The following is a 24,306-nucleotide window of genomic DNA, read 5'->3' as shown; positions in this document are numbered from 1 at the left end:
TCTATTGTTGTCAACACTTTTTATATGTGGCACAAGTACATAGACATATATGTTTACACGTACATATGTAGAGACACTTAAGTGGACATAAATATGTGTGTGCATGTATATATAATATATATGTAATTAATACAAAACCTGTATTTCTTAATTAGTTTTGGCAAGTGATGTAAATCCTCAAGAGAAGTAAAACGACAGGCCGACTGTGAAACAGTCTAACATAATGACATAATTCATCAAATTGATTGCTGTTCAATTAAAGAAGCCATCACTTTGAGCAGTTTATTTTACTACATTGTCACTAAATTGTCCAATTTGTTTATTTCAGTTTGTTCATTTGAACACTGTTAGATGGATGTTTTCTAAAATTCAGAAAAATTGGAAACCAAGCTCAAATCACCATTTTAACAAAATAAAAGACATCAGTTTTGTAACTGGCAAAGTATTGCTTGCACTGTCCTAAAATGAAACTCCCTGTTACAGTTTGTGAATTATGCCATTTGGAACTTATTGAAAAATAACACAAATATCAATAGGCAAAATGCTAGAATGCCAAATTACATCAACAAGCAAATATTATATACATATAATTGAAATGTTTTAGAGTGGTGTAAGTATATTTAATTTCAAATATTTCTGGTTCAGGTATAAAATAATAAAGTAAAAATGTATACAGTATTTAAATATAGAGCATATCTTTGATAATTTACAGGTAACATTTTCCCATAATTTTCTTTTAAAATAATAGCATGAACTAAAGATGAAGCATCATGCAGATCTGAATGAGGATAAAAACATGTTCCTTCTCTCCTACACTGCATCTGTTTATTCTGCAATGCTCTCAAATAAGAGATTCAGGAATCCAAGAACTGTCCCCTGATTTTGGCTCAGAAACATAGGCTATCAGAATGAAAGAGGATTCAGGTTTTAGCAAAATCGGCACTGTACTTGAAGATGAGCCATTAGCTTCAAATACATGCCAACAGTAGCAGCTGGCCTTTAAAAGTCTCACATGTTCATTTCATTTCTGCGCATTGATTTATCTAAAATGAGTGAGGAAGAATAAACAATAAGAAAAGGAGGACACAAGTATCTTTATGGTGTTTTCACTCTATTGGGGTTAAATTTAATTATTTTTGTCATTCAAAGATCAGTAAATTTTAATATAATAGTGAATATTTTGGACTATATCTCAGAAACTTCCTCAGACAGCAGTCTTCATATATCATGTACTATATGAATGTATGTATGTATGTGTGTGTAGGTGTGGGTGTTTGTATATGCATATAAGTGTACATGTGTACATACCCATATATTTTGTTACAATTATTTTGTATATGTATATGTGTATATATTTTATATATGTATATGTGTATACATACATACACATATATTTTGTTACAATTATTTTGTATATGTATACGTGTATATATTTTGTATATGTATATGTGTATACATACATACACATATATTTTGTTACAATTATTTTGAAAAGTAGAAACAATCTATTAAATGTATAATTTACTGTCTGTCCCTCTTGACTATATAGCAAGATTACATAGCATAACTATATGCACAGATGCTGATAAATAACTATGATAGCTGTCTGTCAACATGATTTTAATACCATATATAAAAACATATATACATATTTAAGGCACTGAGGAATTAGATGCATCCACCAAGTTATCTCTCCACTCCTCATATGCCTTATTCACCGTAAGATTCTTCATTATTCACTCAGATGATCAGCAGTCATGGCTTAAAGTGGGTAAAGATCCATTTATTTCATACACTATGGCAATTCATCAGCATATTAAAATAAGAATTGTATGTCTTAGAGTACCACTAGGATGTTAAAAGTATTACAAAATTCTTGTTATTTCAGGAGTTATAAAAAAGAGTTAGACATATTTAGTTTGGAAAGCAGAACTTATGTTCTTATGTTCACATTGTTGAGGGACTGTGAAGTGAAGGAGAGTTTGGTTCGAGATGTATTTCCCAAAGGTCTAAAACTTCAACATAAGAAATAGGAGTTCGGAAAGAGTTTTTGATTCACTTGTTAGGTAAGATCACTCTAGCAGTGATAGTTATCCAACAGTGGATGAAGGGTTTGGGATGTAAGCCTAGAGGTGTTGAAGGACATGCCTGGAGACTGTGCTGAGGCTTCAAGCAGCACCTACGTAATTGAGCATGTTTAGAGGAGATCTGTTACAAATATCTGCCATGCTATTTCTCGATGAGAAGAGTTTATAAGGGTGAGAGTTCACGCAATTGTTTTTAATAATCTAAACACTTTTTTTCATCTCCCTTTTACTTAGTGATGTTTGACATTATACTTCCAAATGATATAGTTTAATTTGCCATAAAAAGTTACTCCAAATGGCAATGTGTTGTCTTAAGAAGCAGAAAATATGGAAATTCAAGAAGATATCTGCAGTGTGTTTTGCAAATCTGTGAGTTGAATAAATTTTGAAATCATTAAAAATAAAGTGAGAAAAATTCCTCTTCTCACAGGATTGATCATTATGGGAACATCTGGCATTTGGAATGCAGATATTAAAATAAAATTCATGAAATTTTACAATATTATGCACATTACATAATTGATCTCTTAAAGCAGGTTTTCCAAATTAGCTGTTCTTGTTTTCCTTTCAAAACACATATTTTATATGGCCAAAATATTCTATATTATATTTAAAATATACTAATAAGAGAATTATAGTACAGCTTTTAAAGAAAATTAAAAGTATCTTCATGGTACAGAAATTATTTAAGAAAAACCAAAAATACATATCATATTCCCAGGAGGGAAATATAATAAAATATCTCCACCAGATAAAATCTTTCATCTTCTTTCTTGGAGAAGCAGCTGTGTGTTTTCATATATCTGTGTTGTTTGAAAAACAAAATGCATAATTAGTGGTCATTAAGACAGTAAGGTTATTCCATACACATGCCAGTCTTCTCGATGCCCCCATGCAAGGGAATTCTTGACTAATAGCAAAAACAGAAACAATGTTATATTTTAAGGGCCATGAAAGACTGTGTCCAATCATAATTTAGAGTGGATTTTCTTCAAAGTTCTTAATTACAGGTCACTTCAGTGGTGCAGCAGATGGTAGAATGGTAAAGTGGATAACAAGACACAAAGACAGGTGGCAGAGAGGCTGAAGGAATTTTTTTCTAAGATAATGTCAGTCTTAGCATTTGGTGACATTGGGACTCCCAGGGCAAGATCATGGGTGGAGTCAGTGCTAATCTTCTTAAATAATTTAAGAATTGATAATTGCCTTAAGTGAAACAATCAACACTGTTAGTTATCACCTTGAAAGAATGTACTAAAAGTACATTGAGTTGTTATTTAGGAATCAACAACTTAAATTATATGCCTAGTGAATCAAAAATAAATAAATGAAACAAAATATTTGGAGAAATTAATTTGTATTAGCCAGGATATTTTTAAACACAACAACATAAACCAACATTTTTTTTTTTAATTCATACAGGAAAATATCTCATGATCTCTTTTATTTTTTTTTCATTTTATTATTATTTTTAACATCTTTATTGGAGTATAATTGCTTCACAATGGTGTTAGTTTCTGCTTTATGACAGTGAGTCAGCTATACATATACATATACATATATCCCCATATCTCCTCCCCCTTGCATCTCCCTCCCACCCTTCCTATCCCACCCCTCTAGGTGGTCACAAAGGACTGAGCTGATACCCCTGTGCTATGTGGCTGCTTCCCACTAGCTATCTATTTTACATTTGGTAGTGTATATATGTCCATGCCACTCTCTCACTTCGTCCCAGCTTACCCTTCCCACTCCCTGTGTCCTCAAGTCCATTCTCTACGTCTATGTCTTTATTCCTGTCCTGCCCCTAGATTATTCAGAGCCATTTTTATTTTAATTCCATATATATGTGTTAGCATACGGTATTTGTTTTTCACTTTCTGACTTAACTTCACTCTGTATGACAGACTCTAGGTCCATCCACCTCACCACAAATAACTCAATTTTGTTTCTTTTTAAGGCTGAGTAATATTCCACTGTATATATGTGCCACATCTTCTTTATCCATTCATCTTTTGATGGATACTTAGGTTACCTCCATGTCCTGGCTATTGTAAATAGAGCTGCAATGAACATTGTGGTATATGCCTCTTTTTTTTTTTTTTCTTTTGCAATAGCTCTACAATCTGACACCAAGAACCCACCTCCTCCCAGGAGCTTGTTAAAGGGCACACAAACCCTAGGCAGCTTGGTCATGTACAAGGAGACCAACAGACACATATTCAGAGGGTTTAAAAACCTTTGTGTCTCATAGTGACAAGCCTAAGTGATCAATTTTTTTTTTGAATTTAATTTAATTTATTTTTTTATATAGCAGGTTCTTATTAGTTCTTATTAGATTCTTTTTGAATTATTGTTTTCTCAGGGTATATGCCCAGTAGTGGGATTGCTGGGTCATATGGTAGTTCTATTTTTAGTTTTTTAAGGAACCTCCATACTCTTCTCCATAGTGGCTGTATCAATTTACATTCCCACCAACAGTGTAAGAGGGTTCCCTTTTCTCCACACCCTCTCCAGCATTTATTGTTTGTAGATTTTTGATGATGGCCATTCTGACCGGTGTGAGGTGATACCTCATGTAGTTTTGATTTGCATTTCTCTAATGATTAGTGATGTTGAGCCTTTTTTCATGTGTTTGTTGGCAATCTGTATATCTTCTTTAGAGAAATGTCTATTTAGGTCTTCTGCCCATTTTTGGATTGGGTTGCTTGTTTTTTTGATGTTGAGCTTCTTGTAAATTTTGGAGATTAATTCTTTGTCAGTTGCTTCATTTGCAAATATTTTCTCCCATTCTGAGGGTTGTCTTTTCATCTTGTTTATGGTTTCCTTTGCTGTGCAAAAACTTTTAAGTTTCGTTAGGTCTCATTTGTTTATTTTTGTTTTTATTTCCATTTCTCTAGGAAGTGGGTCAAAAAGGATCTTGCTGTGATTTATGTCATAGAGTGTTCTGCCTATGTTTTCCTCTAAGAGTTTTATAGTGTCTGGCCTTACATTTAGGTCTTTAATCCATTTTGAGTTTATTTTTGTGTATGGTGTTAGGGAGTGTTCTAAGTTCATTCTTTTGCATGTAGCTGTCCAGTTTTCCCAGCACCACTTATTGAATAGGCTGTCTTTCTCCATTGTATATTCTTGCCTCCTTTATCAAAAATAAGGTGACCATATGTTCATGGGTTTATCTCTGGACTTTCTATCCTGTTCCACTGATCTATATTTCTGTTTTGGTGCCAGTACCATACTGTCTTGATTACTGTAGCTTTGTAGTATAGTCAGAAATTAGGGAGTCTGATTCCTCCAGCTCTGTTTTTCTTTCTCAAGATTGCTTTGGCTATTCGGGGTCTTTTGTGTTTCCATACAAATTGTGAAATTTTTTGTTCTAATTCTGTGAAAAATGCCATTGGTAGTTTGATAGGGATTGCAGTGAATCTGTGGCTTGCTTTGGGTAGTATAGACATTTTCACAATGTTGATTCTTCCAATCCAAGAACATGGTATATCTCTCCACCTGTTTGTATCATCTTTAATTTCTTTCATCAGTGTCTTATAGTTTTCTGCATACAGGTCTTTTGTCTCCTTAGGTAGATTTATTCCTAGGTATTTTATTCTTTTTGTTGCAATGGTAAATGGGAGTGTTTTCTTAATTTCTCTTTCAGATTTTTAATCATTAGTGTATAGGAATGCAAGAGATTTCTGTGCATGAATTTTGTATCCTGCTACTTTATCAAATTCATTGATTAGCTCTATTAGTTTTCTGGTAGCATCATGATCTCTTTTAAATCTACCTCTGTTAGTTTGAATATCCTGAGAGATGAAAGAAGGAGGATAGAGGCTAGGATGTCCTGCTAACCTTGAATGGAAAGACACAAGTGCCCCTGTGATCTAGTAACAACTCATTTTAAAATACTAGAACTGGTCTATACCAGGTCATCAAAATAAATACAATAAAAAAGAGTCCACAAGTCAAAAAAATAAAATAAAATAAAATACTAAAACTGGGTGAAAAGCTTCCTGGAGCAAAAGCAATGCCAGTAATAACCAGAGCAGAAACACAACAAAACACTCACACACCTTTTCTTACTCGGTGCAGTGGATTAAATAGGGTTTTGTTTACTAACCATGTCTGAAACTTTGAGAACAAACCATTGTCTGGCATGATTTAGGAATTTTGTAATGCTCCAAATTCCACTAGAGTAGCACTCAATGTTTTAGCACAACAATAATGTATAAATACAAACTTAGAAAATAGGTAGTTCTTCTGTGTTTTAGAACTAAAATCTAGATTCTGTTACATGTTCATTTTATTTAAAACTGATGCTTTTTTCCCTAAAGCAATGAGTAATATTACTTTCAAACAATAATGACAACAATAACAACAAAATGTTTTTATAAGCTCATGATAAAGGCACCCAATAAATATTTAAATATATTATCACTAAAGGTGGCATAATTGGTCTTAGAGAGGTAAGCAGATTAGATAGACCAAATAAATACCTTTAGGAAAAATACCTTATACAAAAAAAAATCTCCATTTTCGTACCTTAGTCATACATTAAACTGATTTTAAAACAAACAATGACATCATTGTATCTTTATTCTTGAGTAATACTCCTTTAAGAAAAACACAGGAAAAAGGACTACTTTCCTTTAATTAGGAAGATAGTATTGCCTATATCTCACAGTTTATTGCTAACTGTAAGGATGTTTAATAGACTTAGTAAGGACCAATCAAAGGAAGAAAAACTACCTTGGCAAACTACAGTGCAATTGATATAATATATATGATATATTATATAAACATATATATAATAATTTCTTTTAATATTCAAACTACAAATAATGTAAATTTCATTGAATGTATTAGAATATGACTAACTTGAAACAGTGTGCTGGCATTATCTTGGAAAAGCTCAAGAATGTAATAGAGATTGTAAGGAATGAAAACTTTTTCTTTCTTCTCTTCTAGGTTCTTTGGCTGCTCTAATAATTAAGTGATATAAGACACATTAACAAAAGAAAAATGAATTTAATTTAATTTTGTACATACAGAAACCCTGAAGATAAGAGACTCAAAGACAGACAATTGAGGTTTATATGCCATCCTGAGCGAAGGAGAAGGGGGCAGGGCTTGGGTCTTCAAAGGGAAGGAAGATAACTGGCAGGAAGATGGGAAGAGCAAATGTTTGGTAAAGAAATGTTTTCCTTCCATGCAGAGATAATGGCACACAGAGAAGACTTTGAACAAAGAATCCTTGCTAAATTCTACCAAGGCTACCAAAACCAGCTCATAATCTTTGTAGTTATCTTTGGTGATAACTCTCTTCCTGGAATAGACCCTCTATCTAAATTCTTGTAGGCAGTTAGGGGGGAGGGTAAAAAGAAAAACTTCCAGAGTCTTCAGTTTCTGAAAAATAATCAGCCGAGGGGTTTCCCTGGTGGCGCAGTGGTTAAGAATCCGCCTGCCAATGCAGGAGACACAGGTTCAAGCCCTGGTCTGGGAAGATCCCACATGCCGCAGAGCAACTAAGCCCGTGCACTACAACTACTGAGACTGAGCTCTAGAGCCCATGAGCCACAACTACTGAGCCCACGTGCCACAACTACTGAAGCCACGCACCTAGAGCCCGTGCTCCACAACAAGAGAAGCCACTATAATGAGAAGCCTGTGCACTGTAATGAAGAGTAGCCCCCGCTCGCCACAACTAGAGAAAGCCCGCGTGCAGCAACGAAGACCCAATGCAGCCAAAAATAAATAAATAAAATAAAATAAATTAAAAAAAAAATCAGCCTAAAGTAATGCTTGTGACAAAGAGACACATTTTGGCGTGGCAGATTTTGCTCCCCTACAAGATTCATATGATACTAATTTTGCAAGTGTCTTACAGTTCCTATTTTAAGATATTCTAAAATTTCTAACAAATTAAAAGCATCCAATAATACATTTTCAAAAAGAATCACTAATCATGTCTCAAAATTAAAATTAAAATTTTAATAGATTTTCTTATTAATCTACTAATCTATTCAATAAATCCCTATTGCAGAAGAATGTTATATAAAGCCACAGAAATAACTTAAATACAATTGCTATTGTTGCCTAGGAGAGACATTCAGCTGGTCTGCATTGGTAAAGACATACTGTTTATTTAAGGGCAGTATTTATTCTGATTGGCCTGTGCTTCTTCTTGAATGGTTGTTAAATATTTTGAATATCTTTGCTGAATTTGGCTATTACCATGAAATGTTAGAGATGTTTTCATCTGTATTTCATGTTGAATTCCATCATGTAGGCTCCCATCTCCTGCTAGTTCAAGAAGATAGTCACTGAGTCTGTCAGTGGCTTTGTACTGTGATCAACTCGGGGGACAGTTCTCTTTACCACATAAGGAGAATTTACACTTAAGACACCTATGTTCATGACGGCATTCCGTGTTTTATGGTAGACGCCATTGAGTTATCTCAGATCCAAAAGAAGGCATGAGTTAAATCATTGTGTTTTGAAGATTAGAAAGGGAAAGCTGTATTTTCTTTCAGCTGCAGAGTTTTCTCTCCTCTACTCAGAGAAAAGTTCCAGCATCAGTAGCTCACCAGGGTTTTCTTCAAGTAGTTATGCATACCCCTCAACTTGGGCAAACATTTGATTGAGATACCATAATTATAAATCATTGCTTATGGCAATACAATTTAATTTGCAAAATTTTCAGAACATTCATCCTCTTTACCCTTATAACAATTCAACAATATCTCTGGATGGCAGAGATGCTTGGTTGATTCTCCAGCAAAAAAGTTTGCAGGCAAATGTATCCAAAATATTCTAGATAAATTGAGTTAGTTTATGTTTTTGTTAATAATAAAGAATATCAAATGTTATGGGTTGGATTGCATTCCATCAAAAAGATGTATTGAAGTCCTAACCCCAAGTACCTCTCATCTTATTTTGAAATAGGGTCGTTGAATGAGTAGTTGGTTAAAGAATAAGGTGGGCTCTTAATCCAATATGACAAGTGTTTTATAAGAAGACCGCTATGTGAAGACAGAGAAACCCTGGGAGAATGCCACATGATGATAAACACAAAGATTGGGGTTATGCAGCTGCAACGAGGAACACCGATGACTGCTGGCAAACCAACAGAAGCCAGAAGAGTCCCTGCAGATTTTAGAGGGAGCATGGCCCTTCTGACACCAGAGTTTCAGGCTTCCAGGCTCCAAAACTGTAAGACAACACTTTTACATTGCTTAAGCCACTTAGTTTGTGGAATTTTATTATGGCAGCCCTAAGAAACTAATATTTCTGGCTAAGGAAATGTTCACTTAATTAAAACTAATGTTAAACTATTATTCTTTTATGCTAGTTACATTCCTAGGAAGATTGCTTTTTGTGTTGGTTCTTGTTCCATAATAATAAAAGCACATGAGCAGAATAGAGAATCCATGTCTTCCTTTTTCGCTGATGTTTGTATTTAATTCAGTCTTTAAAATGCCTGAATTCATGTTCTTACATGAAAAGATCACACAAAATCCCCACAATCCTCTTTAAAATGTTTCAGATCGTGACATGCTTTGTCAAGAAGCCATTTCTCTTACACTAATTCTTAGACTGACAAAGATTAGTAAATAGTCATATCTGATATGGTCTACTTATAAATTATTTCTGTTAAAACAAAGACAAATGTAGTTTATTCTTTGATTTTTCTATAAAATTACCTGTTACCTATTAGTCCCTTATTAAATATCTGTTGAATATATGATTATATTAGCATAAGAATGGAGGTAAAACAAAAAATAACAGTGATAAGTAGTAATGAAATTGTACTTAATATCGGTTTGTTTTTGTAACTTACAGAAGGAAAAATTCAGATGGAGGCATTATCTGTTTTTTAGGTAACAGAATATTGCTTGGGATATAGAGAGGAGCTATTAATTTTTTTTGCCTCTTATTTAACATTGTAGTTACATAAACAAATATACTTGGAGAGGGAAACAGTGATCATCTTCAAATGTTCTAGTACTTTTCTGTCAAGAATGCTTACAGGTTAGGAAATACCAAACATTAAGTCACCAATAGCATCATCCTGAGTTAGGAAATATAAGGAAATTTCCCTCTAGATTTGACTCACGAATCTGATCATAAAATAATTTGACCAGGAAGTACTTAAGCAGTGCCACATAGTGGAAGGATCCTGTTAATTTGGATTATATATGGGTGAAGCTCTGAAGAGCTATGTACATCTAGGGTTCTGCTGCTGAAGTATCAGTTGTTGGGTGCATAGGCTCTACAGACATTGAAAGATTTCCAGTTTAAAGTCAGGCAACTAAAATGATCTCATGAAAGTTCTGAGGAAACCATGAATGTTACAGCATATTGTTCTCCATTGTGTTAGAACATGTATCCAAAATTTTGAGAAATCAGATTCTGTTTTATGAACAGTCTCAGAGATCATCTCCCTGGCATTCAAAGAAATTGATGTGATTTACCCTTTTTTACTTTGGTCAAAAAATATAATTAGACCTGGTAGAAGGGGAAAGAATATAAAGGGTTATAAAGGATATAGAAATATCCTTGCAGGCCTCCCAAACTATAATTCTGATCTTTATTCTGTTCCTCTTTATATTTAAACTTTGAGGCATTTCTCATAATTTCTGATGAAACAAATTTCTTCCTTCTTGCTTTTGAATATAGATATATATTTTATATTTTCATTAATTTTTAATATCATTTCAGAAATGTATTGGATTTGGTGTACAAAGGAGAGATAATGTATACTCAGCTCACCTTTCTGAAAATAATAATTCCTAGAAAGATTCCAGAATTTGATGAATGTCATAAACTATGACTGCTTGGATTGGGATAGGTATGTGTTAAAACCAGTTTTAATCTGGTTTTATCCTGAGCCTATCATTTCAGAGGCATCTTGTCACCAGCTCCATCTCTTGGTATTTTAACACACTCTCAAGTTGACTCAGCAGAGGTGTGTTTTGAAGTACAAAGTGATGTTGCTGAATTTCATATAGCACTAATGTCCATGGATGTAATCTTGGTTGGAAAGAGAGAAATTACCAATTTAAAAGAGTTTATTCTTTTCATAGCTAGTTGACTTAATTATTGGCATCTATGCTTTTCAGGGGATCTTGACTTTTTTATGTTCGATTTAAAGCAAATATATTTTGTACTTTTGAGCCAGCAAGACAAAAGAATTTCTGTATCTAATGAAATAAGATCTATTGCTCTAATAGATACGTAAGACAGAGGATGTGCAACTGACCACATTTTAAGAAGGTGATTTGCTCTTCATATCAGAATACATTTGGGGACCAACTATGAACAATAACTTGTCCCCTGAGGTTCCTGGAATCTTGCATTTTTATTAGTGAAAGGTCCTGACAAATTGGGATGCAGAGAAGCATCTCCCACTTAAACACTTTTCACATTTGTTATTTTTTCTCTGTGTCTGAGACTAGTCAAGTTGTCAGCCACAGATGAAAACAGACTTCCCTTTATGTAATGCTTTCTAGGGTCCTAAAAACAGTAAGTATCCCTGCTTGCCAGTATATGAGGAGCCAACTATAGTTTTCTTTTAGAATCACAGTGTGAAAGTTAATATTAACTGGACTATGCTATAGTTCCTTTTATAGACACCTAACAAGGAACCACTTAAATCTGTTGTGGGGAAATTGACCCAAACACTCAGGATGCATAATTCATAAATCAAAAACAAAGCTGCTTCAAAAGATTCCCATATATGAACTGATAGAGATTTGTTCCAGCACCATGATGCACTTGGGCAGTTAGTAAGTGTTGTGACCACATAATTTATCACCCAAATCTGAACATTTTGGAGAGAATGGGGGCATTATTAACTGTTCAGGAATGGACATAATGGAAATGTCTTAGGCAAACTATAATATATGCTCACTAGTTTGCGACTTCACGAAATCTGTCAATAGGACGAGGTCTCTGATGAGCTTAGTGTTTCAACGGACAGATCCATAAGGTCTTGAAGAAATATAACTCAGATCAAGAGTTTTAGGTCAAAGTTACTTTTACAACATGATCTTGTTCTACAGGTACAGTGCTGGAGCTACTCAATACAGATTAACTTGGACAAACTTGGCTACTCAGAGTATACAAGACTAAGTTTGCCCCTTAGATTCTTCTTAGATCTATTTGGTTTGATCCAGTAGTGTAAAAGTGTGTGTGTGTGCTCACACATGTGTATGTTAATTAGTAGATACACATACCGTAATGAGCAGAGATTTTCTTGTTCTGAAACTACTTGATTAGTAAGAAAATAAAACCCCAGACGTGGCACTTCTTAACTCTATGATCCATTTAACTAACTTAACTAATTGACCTATATGGGAACACACATTAATATTGCTTAATAAATACTTTGTTATGGTGCCATAATATTTGGGATGTTTTGTTAGAAAACTTATATTGTTCCAAATGTGTTATAATAATATAAAAATACTGATTTGCTAAACTTGATTTTATCATACTATTTATATTTAAGCAAGTGACAAATAATGAGTACTATTTCCAGATGTTACACATATGCACAAATTCTAGTGCATATAAACCTAAATTATAGATGAATCTTTTACTTCTACCACCCATTGCCAAAGATTTTTTTAAAGATATCCCCATCCGGGTTTCCATGGTGGTGCAGGGGTTAAGAATCCGCCTGCCAATGCAGGAGACACGGGTTCGAGCCCTGGTCCGGGAAGATCCCACATGCTGCAGAGCAACTAAGCCCGTGCATCACAACTACCGAAGCCCGTGCACCTAGAGCCCATGCTCCACAACAAGAGAAGCCACAGCAATAAGCCCTCGCACCGCAACGAAGAGTAGCCCCCGCTCGCCGCAAATAGAGAAAAGCCCGCGTGCAGCAACGAAGACCCAATGCAGCCAAAAATAAATAAAATTAAATAAATAAATTTTTATATATGAAAAAAGAAATCCTCATCCAAGAAGTTGGTTAAAATTCTATGACATTTTACGTAGATTAGGTATCCCAAATTATGGGTCCAGGAAACTCATTCTTAGGTGCAACTGAGATTTAACATTGCTTTTTGTCTAAAACAATTATAATTTAATAGGCTGGTTACCTGAAAGAGAATGCGTGTGAAAGTATCTTTACCTCCTTTTAGAGTGCAAAAATTATGCTCTGTTCAGAGCACATTTTAATAAGGTAGAGGGCCAATCTAACAGTTACTGGTTTTACTTTGGAATTTTTATATATATAATGAGTTTAAAGCTATTTATAAAACATACTTATGATATTTTATAGCTTAATGTATTTTTCCCAGTTGTCCCAGTTAACCTATAATTGTGTAACAAAAATGCTTGAGATGAAATCAATTACTTTTGAAGGAGATTAATCAACTTCCCAAAGTAAAATTTATTTACTTTACAAATTAAATGGGTATTTTGATGTGCAAATTTATATTAAAGTTACTTAACTCAATTTTTATTTTTTTTATCTTCATTATTATAACAGGAAGTTTAGGTTATATATAATGCCTTTATAGGTTTAGGTATTTTGAAATTTAATTATGCATTTTCCCTCTTCACAACCTATATTATGACCTAGTTAAGTTTGTTTAGAAAAGCTATAATCATTTAATAAATGCCAATGGTTTTAGTTTATCCTTTGCATAGGTATGTTAATTAAAGACATGATTTTTCTTTTCTTTTTGTTTTCTTTTCATCAATGTGAAAAATGCACTTTGATACAAGGTACAAAATTAGAATAAGATAGATTACAGGCTGAAATGGATTGTAAATCAACTTCTGTACTGTGAATATTTTATAGCAGGCATTTGCAAACTAGAAAATCTGACATTTATATAGCAATGCATGCATAATTTCCCTCTTATATGTAATTTCCCTGAGATGAAAGTAATTTTAAAATGCAAGGTCAAAGAAATGATTACCCCTAACAAATAATAACAGACGTTAAGGACGAGTATCAGGAAGCAATATGGCATTTTCCTATTCTGTAGAGCATTTAATATCTAATGTACACCTTCAGATAAGACTAGGAAAGTTGAGGTAGGAAATCTTTGCTGTAATATGGAGATAACTTCAAGGTAGATAAATCGTTCCATTGATTTAATGGCTCTTTTATTTCCTGGCCCAAACACAGTTGGAACTGTACTTGTGGGACTGCAGTATCTCCTATATCTGATAAATGGTATGACCAGGACAACCTCAGTCTCAGCAGGAGAGACACTGAACAAATTGTCAGCATGATTTACATACAAGTTGTCAACAGCATCTGGGTTGCTCTGTGAAAGAATGATGGGCAACAGATGTTCTGGGAAATGCTACCATCTGCCCTTTCTCAAAATACATCCCCTGTGAATGCATTTGAATGGATGCCACAGCGATACCTTTCTTTTGAAGACCTTAAACATCCTCGATATTTCACTGTTACTTGTGGCCATCACAAAAGCAAATGGGCTTAAGAGTGTAAATGCAATCAGGCTAAGTAAGCAGATAGGTCCTTGAAAGGTCTTTTAAATTTAGTCACATAGTTTGGAAAGAGAATGCTTGATGACTCTCTAGTGGGTATGCTGGAAAAATTGTTATCAGGAGGCCAGGAACTCCACTTGTGCATATCTGTTGAATGATGTCACACTAGTGTATTATTTCATTAGTGATTTGTTTAAACTCTGCAGTGCTTTCATAATATTTTAAAATTTTTGCTTTACAATTATAATAATATAACAAGAAGAATATAAAATTCAATAAATTGACACCTGCATGCACCTGTTGCATAGATTTAAACTCAGCAGTGTATCAATGTGTTGAAGGTTAAGTGTGCAATGGTTGATCAGTATTAGCAATAGTAACAGGTCAAGGCTCTCAACAGGGAAAATGTAGCCACCTTCTTAATCCTTTTCTCCTCAATATGAATTATTTTTTAAGCAAAGTGTTTCTTTCCTCTGTAGAAATGGTGATAAGAAAGGTGTTTGCTGGACTTGGAACCCTATGTGAAATGAAGAATTCCTCAGAATTTAACTGTATTTTAAAAATCTACTAAACAGTTTTATATACTGAATTATTAATAAGAATGTTTTTTGTAAACATACAGTTAGTGCAATAAAGCATTCACAAAATTTTCTTCTCTGTGGATTTAAGTCATATTTCAAATCTTAATGTATAAACTCCTTATGCTGGTGATGATAATACATGTATTAAAAATAAGATAATAGAGGTTCATCCTAACAGGCATTTAACAATATATATGAAAATGATATAGACTTTGCTTAGTTTATTATACCTTACTATTATAATGATCCTGAGGAATTTTAAGAACTGAATGCCTTTCAATCATTAAATGATACCTTATTTATGTTTTCCATTTTATTACATTTAAATATATCAGGATTCCCCTACAAATTTGTTAGAGATGACAATATTATGGTAACCAGAATATTAAGTTCATGAAAGTAACAATCTTAATAATCATTCTGAGTAAAAAGAAATATACGTTTCTTTGGGGTTGAATATGTCATGTGAGAAGGTTAGACTAGCCTGAGAGTGGAATCGTCTACCCTCAGATTTACAGAGGACCCTCACGGTTAGTCAAAATCTTGATATTAAAATAATTAAATTAAACACACACATGCACACATTCAAATAGAAAAATAATAGCCAGCTGGTATGTAGGAACATACATTTGAACCCCTGAAATGGGGGTTAGCCAATTCTCTTTTATGTCGGAATTCCAGAAAGAATTTGTCTTCTTAGCTTTTATATTTTAATCTCATTTTATCTTAGCTTTTCACCATCATCTTTGATAAAATCTGGGCAGGAACTGCCAAATTGAATCATGGATTAAAAGGAAGGGATTAGGCACGCTCTCCTCTTCCTTCAGCTAAGGCTTTAGAAAAATATAAAGCACCAGAGAATTACTAATGAACTTACATTGTCAAAATTTCATCCCGTTCAGTTCAGCAAACACTTACTGAGGAACCAATGAATACTGTTGAGTGTTAAGGAGGACACAATATAAAGATGCAATTCTTATTCACAAATGCTAAGGTAGTGAGACAAATCTCATATAGATATCCATTGTGGGTGCTGTGAAATTTAAAATTACATGAGCTAAAATGTCAATTTAACTTCATAATTTGTTTGTTTGCTTGTTTGTTTTTATCAGCAACAGAGCCAGGAACTTCATGATCATTCATTTGTCTATGAAAAATTTGACTAATTTTTCTATTTTCACCCAGCCATAAGATGCAAATATACGTGATTCTTCAATATATACAATTATAGTCTATAGCAGAGGGCAAGGATGGATGTACTTTTATTAGAGATAACATGCAAGGTATAGTAGATTGATTGCAATGATGGCCAACGTTCTGCACTCTTCTTCCTCATATCCACGTTTTTTGCTATATGACTTTGCAGTTTCTCTTACTAAAAAACTTGAGTCTATTTGCCCAGTCCCGAATTCTGAGTTCAGTCATGTAACTCACTTAGGCCAACGGGATGTTAAAATATGTGATGCATAAAGAGGTTTGAAAATGTGTGTTCATTTTCTCTCCTGTTTCTCTTGGAATGACATAAGAATATGCCCACGTTTACCTACTGGAGGATGACAGACCACACAGTCTTCCCAGGAGAGGTTATTTTAGGTTATCTGAAGGTCAGGTCAGCTAACCTATAGACATGTGGGTAAGCCCTACCTAGATCAAAAGATGAAATGTACATGAACTTGCACGATTGAAATCAGTGGAATCCCCCAGATGTGTGAGTTAAATAAATGTTTAATGATATATATCACTGAGATTTTGTGATTGTTTTCTACATAGGGTAATTGTGGTAGTAGATAACTAATGCACAAATGCGCAAAGTTATTTTTGTTTGTTTTTGTTTTGTTTTTGACCAGCATAAGATTAAAAAAAATGTGATTTGAATGGATGTACTTAGAAAGGCATGCATCTTTCATTTAACTCAAGAGCCAATCAGATCCTATTGTTGTGTACCTGTCCCAAATCAGACATTTATGTTATTTGCCTGAATTTTGTAAACTTTTACTTTTATAGCTCTTGATCTTTAAGGGTATTTATAAAATATTCATTCTTTGGAAATTGTAAAGCACTTGACACAGACTGTGATTTTACAAATCTAGTTGTCCATGAGCTAAAATGTCTCTGGCTTATCTGCCAAATAAAATATTTCAAGAATAGTCACTCAGATACAGTTCATGCTGTTAACTTTTATTGTAGGATTTGCCAATTGTCAGGACCAATGCCATAGAGAAAACCCAGAGAATGCACATTGTAGCATTTTAAATAGTAAAAGAAGAAATTAAAGAAAAAGAAAACAAGCAAAACCTGTCTCGTTGTAATAACATTGAACAATTTTTTATAATTAAATTTTGTTTTCAGTCATCAAAATCTAGGTCTGAAATTGATAAGATTATTTAATTTATTACAATTTTTTCCAAATATGATTAAAAAGTTCAGGTAGTTTTATTAATTTGTATTTAGGTAGTTAAATTATTTCATGTCCATTCATTAATATTTTGAACATTTTCCTCTTCTAAAATGTTATGTTAGATGATAGTATATCAAGCTAACAGACAGCCATAAACATATTGCACAGATAAATTTCCAGTATTTTATATGTTACAAAGCCCATCACAAATAGCTCCTTTCCAAAGCACTTTTTCCTGAACTGCTCTAAACTTCACTGGTTCTTTTTTTTTCCATTGTATTCCTCTATTCTTCATTCTTTCATTTGGAATATATATTTATATACTGAGTACATGCCATGTACTTGACCTTTATAATACCAAGCTGTAAATGCCCCCTGCCTACAAGAAGGCTTTAGTCTGGTTAGGAGGTAGATTTTAAGCAAATTAAGTCCTACCAACCTTATCTAAGTCAGATATCTTGCATTGCTATTTATTTCAAGAAAATGGAGGCCTGCCTTTCACTCAGTCATACACTTGATTATCAACTCATCAAGGTTAGTACCTGTACTTTACATCTCTGTACTTTTAACCACAGAATTCAGCTGTTCAATGAATTCCGAAGCCCTAGAACTGTGCATGGCATGCAGTAGCTCCCTTGTAGGATGCACCTCTGGAGCCCAGAGTTCACATCCTCTGGCCCCTTTGATTTTACCTGCCATTGTGATACATATGCCCTACCTCTCTGCTGTCTGCCCTGGCGTCTTCTCCAAAACTACAGGAACTCACTCAGCCTGGAAAAGCATCCTCTGGATTGTGGAAGAGTTAGTGTCAATGGGGAGAGTGCTCAAACAATTGGGGAAGGGAGCTAGTGAATAGATATTACAATTCTCTTGTGCAATGTACAATTCTAGGAGGCATTTTCATTATGCTTCTCAGAAAGTCAAAGAGGACCCAAATTTGTGCTGTCAATAGCAACTACATAGTAAAAATACCCTCCTAAGATGCCTTTTCTTCTTCCCGTACTTCCACTCCCTTATGTGTTGCTCTAGTTTGCTGGGTTCACCTCCACCTGCCTGCACCCAAATTTCTCTCTGTTTTCAGGGGAAACCAACTAAGTCACCTCCTTATAAATACTCATTGATAAATAAATGGGTCCCCATTGTTTAGCAACATCCTTTACAAAGAAGCTAAAGGAATGTCTTCAGACAATAACGCCACCGTCACCTTCTAAACCCAAAGTTCCATAAGTCCATGATTCATTGGTCAAGTTATTAGATTATAAATTTAATTTGGAGTATGAAAATGGGTGAACTCAGTTGTCTTTAACTATTAAGACAACTATTATGAACTCCCTTTACTGGCTATATAAAGTAAAAAAAAAAAAAAAGATGGCTAAATAATTAATAAAAACTGTGCACTTGAACTGAGTTGAGGATCTAAAATGGAAAAATAAATTTCACATCAAAGATTTAGCAATATGACTCCTAATCCCTGCCAAGTGAGAAAGATCTAGGGGCCTACTTGTTTTCCTTATTACGAATTTCTAGAGTAAAATATTTCAAATGATGTAACAATGAAGAGAATAAATTATATATGGTTTGTTAAAATTCAAGTGATAAATATTGACATCATGCTGAATTATGTCATTTACAGGAAATGTGGCTCTGGGTGAAAATTGTCTTCACTTATATCTTGCTGATTACTGAGAGTTATTGTTCTTATCACTTAAAAATGATGAAAATAACTTCATTAGATATTTCTAATTATTGTCTTACAATGAGATATTAGAAATTCCAAGTTATATGTGATTTTTTAAAAATTTAGTTTCTGTGCATATTTTTGCATTTCTGGTTTTCTCATGTTTACTATAGATACAATCTTCTATTATGCAGAAAAGGTATTTTTATAGGTCTTCATTTTCATAGAATTTGAGAGTAATTATAATCAAATGTTTAGATCATAATCAACATCTAGTTTATTGTGTATGAATTATAATTTAAAGAAAAAATCACAAAAACCAAATTATTATTACCCTTCATATAATTCATTGCATTAATATTTATTTTTATTTTAAAAAATCATTATTTTCATTTCTCAATTTCCTTTCATTATTAGTGTGTTTCTAGAACTCCAAGCATTCTTACAAATAATTTGTCTTAGTATCCTTATTCTTTGATTATACATAAATTATATACATGCTTATTAAAATGTTAGAATTTTATCACATATTAGATATAAATTTATCAAAATATTGCTCTTAAGTTACAAAAGGGAATTGATAGCAAAATTTTTTGTCACCATGAAGTAGCTGAATATTTTCGCATATTAAAAATAGTGTGAGACATTTCTTAAGAACACACACACACATGCAATTCAAAATATTGTTTTATGGTTAAATATTATATAACCATCAAGATATTTTTATTATCAAAGGAAATGTAGTTTTATATTCTGTATTCTTACTACATCATACATACTTCTTATGCTTCTAAATTACATTTATTATTACCATTTTACACGACTATAGGTAATTCCATCCAGTTGAGTTATTATAATATAACTTGCTGCATATATTCAAATATATAGGCTTACTTAAAATTCTTGCTGGTATATAATATTTCGTATATTTTTTCATCTGTGGAATAAATTTGCTTAGATGCATTTACAGAAAAGGGCTTAATATGTAAAAAATATATTTCATATCACATTGGCTACCAAAGTATTGTGAAAGCTATTACTTTCATCAGTCTATAATTGTATCAATTCTATTATAATTGTTTCTACAAATATATATATATATATATTTTCCTTCTTTTCTCTAAAAATTGTCCTATCTTTATTATCTCGTTTGTTTAATTTGCCACAATGTTGAAATACTCTTTCTATTTTTAATTTAAAATGAGCATTTAATTTCTTAAATTGTCCATCTGTATCTTTGAGTATCCTAATACATATTACCTTGTATAATATTCTAAAAATTTACCAGTTATTTGTATTTTTCAAGATGCTATATTAAACCATTCATAGCTTGAACACTGCATTTCTTGTGTGAAACTTAGTATGTTTATGTTATGGATATAAATCTTGTTTTGAAAAAGTAATTAAAAAGTTAAGGTGAGTATTTTATTTTGGGGAATACAGATATGAAGAGAAGCTTTCTGAAGAATTAAATAAATAATACTTAATATTTAATAGACAATAAAATTTAATATTATAACAAAGTGGAAATTTCTAACAATGTGCCCTGGTTTATAATACTAAAGTAATATTTCATTGGAACAAATATGGGAAGTTTTATATGATATGAAATCGATCACAAAAAATTTATAGATCAATTGTAAGATAAACCACATAGAACACAAAATTCTTAAAGGATAAAAATATCTAAAGTTTCATTTTTAAAAAAAATTAATTAATTTATTTATTTTTGGTTGAGTTGGGTCTTCGTTGCTGCGTGCGGCCTTTTCTCTAGTCGTGGCGAGCAGCGGTGCGTGGGCTTCTCATTGCGGTGGCGTCTCTTGTTGCGGAGCACGGGCTCTAGGCGCGCGGGCTTCAGTAGTTGTAGCTCGCGGGCTCTAGAGTGCAGGCTCAGTAGCTGTGGTGCACGGGCTTAGGTGCTCCGCGGCATGTGGGATCTTCCCCGACCAGGGCTCGAACCCATGTCCCCTGCACTGGCAGGCGGATTCTCGACCACTGCGCCACCAGGGAAGCCCCCGAAGTTTCATTTTTGAGGCACAAAAGTAACACAAGTGTGTCAGACAATTTTCTTTATTCTTGACATTTATTTACTTACATAATAATATTTAATTGTCTGTTCCTCTTTAAGAAAAATGGCTTATTTCCTGCTTAGAGAAAGTACATTTATTTTACCAATTACATTTTAAGGTTTGAAAATATATCTGCTTTTTCATTTTATAAATGCCAAGGAAATGATTTTAGCTTTATTTTAGTAAGCTGTATATTAACCTGTTTCCCTAATTTCATAAAATCTAGAATTTTAGAAACAGATTAATAATACTATTTTCTGTCGCATGTATATGTATTTTTCATATTGATATGGATATACATATAACACCTTAAATTTAAGATTCTATTATAAATAGATTTTTTGTTTGATTTCTTTGCTTCATCTGAAATGTGCATTTCACAGTCAGTATTTCACACAGTGTACATATGTGTAATTTTTTTTATGCTTTTCCATCTCTGACAATTTAGTTTTTACTTTTAGTTGATGAACTATTTAGTAGCGTCATGTGGTTGTTTTGATATTATATACAGTATTTCTCTAATTTTTTTTCAATAAGTTATTCATCTTAAAGCTAATCTATTTCAGTACTACTATAGACTGAATGATTGTGTCACCCCAAATCTCGTATGTTGAAACTTAACCTCTAATGTGATTGTATTTGGATGAGGGGCCTTTGGGAGGTACTTAGGTCACAAGGGCAGAGCTCTCATCAAGAAGGTTCGTGTCCTTTATGAGAACCCAGAGAACCTCTCCACCATGTGAAGACAGCAAAAATGCTGGTCTTTGAACCAAGAAGTCAGATCTTACCAGATATCGAATCAGTCAGTGCATTGATCTTGGGCTTCCCAGCCTCTAGAACTGTGAGAAATCAATTTCTGTTGTTTATAAGCCACCCTTTCTATGATATTCTGTTAGAGAATCTTGAACAGACTAAGACAAGTACCTATAGATTTAAATTTTCTTTTAACTTCCATATTGTATTTACAAATATAAATTGACCTAAGTTTAATTAGCCAGTTTTTACTGTGTACATATAAGATTTTTTTTCAATTTAATTGTTATAATTATTATAAACAATTCATTGATTAGCACATTTTTGTACATTCTTTCATTTGGTTCTTGAGGGAGTATGCTTTGCTGTTTTTCTTTTTTTCCCTTTTTTTTTTTGAGATTACTATCAAATTGCCTTCCAAATTAGCCATAGCATTATACTCTTACAGCAGTAAATGACTGTGCTTGTTTTCTAATTCTTTGGACAAACGATTTGATCAAAATGTTAAAATGATGTCCATCTAATGGCTGGCAAAATTGTTTATTTTTGTAACTTGTTATTCATGTATTATTATGATGGAAAACAATTTCTGATGTTCATCAGTCATTTGTGGTATTTTTTTCTAATATGTATGACTTCGGCTTTTAGTCTTAATTTTGTCTAGACAAACATATCAGTATTTTTCTTTACAAATTTTGTATATTTGGAAATCTTCCTTCACCCTAGGGTACAAACATAATATTCTTGTTGTTCCTTTTTATTTGTAGTATGTTTGGCTCTAGTTAGTTTTATATTTATAAAGTGTTCAGCTTTAGCATTTCTTTTTGGGGGTAATATGCATTTTCACAGAAAATAATATGGTTTGAAGATTATTGGAATAACAACTCCATGGGACTCTTATTTTAAAATTATTCTTTTATGTATAATTTGCTGGATAATCTGTGCTTCTCTAATTTTTGTCATTTTTTAAAATAATTTTTGTGCTTTAATCTGATTAATTCCTTAAGATGAATTCCTTGGAGTAGATACTACTGATTAAAATGCTATGTATATTATAAATGTTGACACATCATGGATGGTGGCAGAGTCTTCAATAACTCTGTCCAGTTCCATAGGGAATAGGTAGGACTTATTCATAAATTCACAAAAACATTAATTCCCTATGAGGGATAAGGCATTTGAGCCTATGTGAAAGTGATGCAATTTTAACTCATACACTCTGTCTGGGGTGGGCAAGTGGAGACAGGCAGGGAGTTGAGACAAACAAGTGTTAATCTCAGCAGAGTTTCGAGGATCTGATAAAGAATTAAATCATTCTCTGCCACATAGTAGCTGTGTGATCTTGGGAAAGCCACTGCTCCCCTTGACCTTCAACTTCCTCATTGCTATATGGGAATGTTGAGTAAAGAGTTAACAAAATCCTTTGTCTTACTCTATAGACCGATATGTTCCTATCCCTATCGTGCTTATCCTATAAAGGTGGGATGCCAGCTGTATTACTAGGCAGCATTGTTTATAGTAAACATGACCTCAAATAGGTAAATGACATCTGGACAAGAAAGCTATGAATGGACCATAAATAATTAGTGGGAAGCCAAAGCATTGGGACTGCCCCAAGGGCAGTGAATCTTGTAATTGGGCATTGCCCTTGTTAGGATCCTGAAAGCCTTACCCATGATACTGTCAGAGGAGCTATTGATTCTTATTTGAGACATGGGGCTGCTAAGCCAAGGAGGTCTCACCCTTTGTGGTCTACTTTTCTTGCACCTAGGTTATCATATGGACACACAAGAAAATTGCTGGAGAGTTGTGTGGTCTCCCAAGAGAACTCTCCGATGAAAAGCCCCTGCTGACATATGTCCTTCCATCCTTCTAGGTGAAGCCAGTGCCAAGTACTGTCTCTTTGGGTCTTACAAGTCTAATTGGTTGGTTGAGCCTAAGAAAACTCAGACAGGGTTTTTGCAGGAGTTAGTAACAATAACCACCTCAAAGAGCTGTGAAGAATAATAAATGAAATAATACAAATAGAGCTGCTGGCACAGGGTCAGGTACCTTCTCTACATCCCAGAAAGGATACCTGTGATTAGGTTCTTCTCCTCGTCTTTTCCTTGGTAAAGACCTGCCTCTGGCTTCCAGTGTGAATCTTCAAATTCTTGTTCTCTCTTTTTTGCTTTTCCTTTTCCCCCTCCTTTCTCCCTTTGGGGGAGTCCCCAAGGGTCCTGCAGCCACCTCCAGCTTTTGATGAGGACTTGGGCCAAGGATTTAACTTCTTGTT

The sequence above is a fragment of the Eubalaena glacialis genome, chromosome 4 (assembly GCF_028564815.1).
Source record: "Eubalaena glacialis isolate mEubGla1 chromosome 4, mEubGla1.1.hap2.+ XY, whole genome shotgun sequence".
NCBI lineage: Eukaryota > Metazoa > Chordata > Mammalia > Artiodactyla > Balaenidae > Eubalaena > Eubalaena glacialis.
The sequence above is the reverse complement of the archived record's forward strand: the minus strand, read 5'-3'. Positions refer to the sequence as shown.